We start from the raw sequence: 892 nt of genomic DNA, 5'->3' as shown, positions 1-892 counted from the left end.
GAAGGTCACAGTCACGAGATGGCAGGACCTTCGCGGGACCGGTGATTCTTGTCAGGTTTAGGGCCGGTCCCGCGCAGTCGCCCAGGATGGGTGCAGTGGCGGGGTGGCAGTTCACCGCCGCCTCCGACTCCTGGGCTCCAGGGATCCTCCTGCCTCAGCCTCCCCAGCAGCTGGGGCGACGGGCGCGCGCCACCACGCCCGGCCTCAAGTGTAGGGTGTCACTGAGCCTGGGGTCACGGCTGCAGCGTGACTCGGGGCTTGTGGCGGGTGGGATTCCCAGAGGGAAAAGCCTGCCAGGGACGGGCTGGAGAAAGAGGCTGTGCGGGCGGCCCCGGGGGAGGCGAAGGGGACAGGCGGGGGGACCTTCCAGATCCCGTACCTGTAGCGTCTGGGGCCCTGCCTGACCCCGGGGCCCCCTCGAAGGGGCTGGCGTCGGAGGCACAAAGGGAGCCGATTTGCCGGGTTCCTTGGCTCGCCCGAGCGCCACCAGCCTGCGGGGGCTTGCCCGGGTTGCAGGCGCCTCCTGGTGGCCAGATTGGGAGCCAGACGGCACCCAGCGCCCACCACACCCTGGCCCTAGTCTGAGATTCTGGATAGAGAGGTTAAAAGATAATTTTCCAAAGAGGGGGAAATCAGGGCACTGTGGCGCGCACCTGTAGTCCTAGCTGCTTGGGAGGCTGAGGTGGTTGGATCCCTTGAGCCCAGGAGGCGGAGGCTGCCACGAGCTATGATCACACCACTGCACTCCAGCCTGGGTGACAGAGCCAGACCCCAACTCTAAAACAAAATAAATAAATACAATTTTTAAAAAAGAGGGTGAAGCCGGGCTCGGTGGCTCAGCCTGTAATCCCGCACCTTTGGGAGGCTGAGGTGGGTGGATTGCCTGAGCCCG

This window comes from Carlito syrichta, unplaced genomic scaffold (genome assembly GCF_000164805.1).
Source record: "Carlito syrichta isolate Samal-C Ts95f unplaced genomic scaffold, Tarsius_syrichta-2.0.1 Scaffold169018, whole genome shotgun sequence".
NCBI classification, from domain to species: Eukaryota; Metazoa; Chordata; class Mammalia; order Primates; family Tarsiidae; genus Carlito; species Carlito syrichta.
This window is presented reverse-complemented; position numbering follows the sequence as displayed.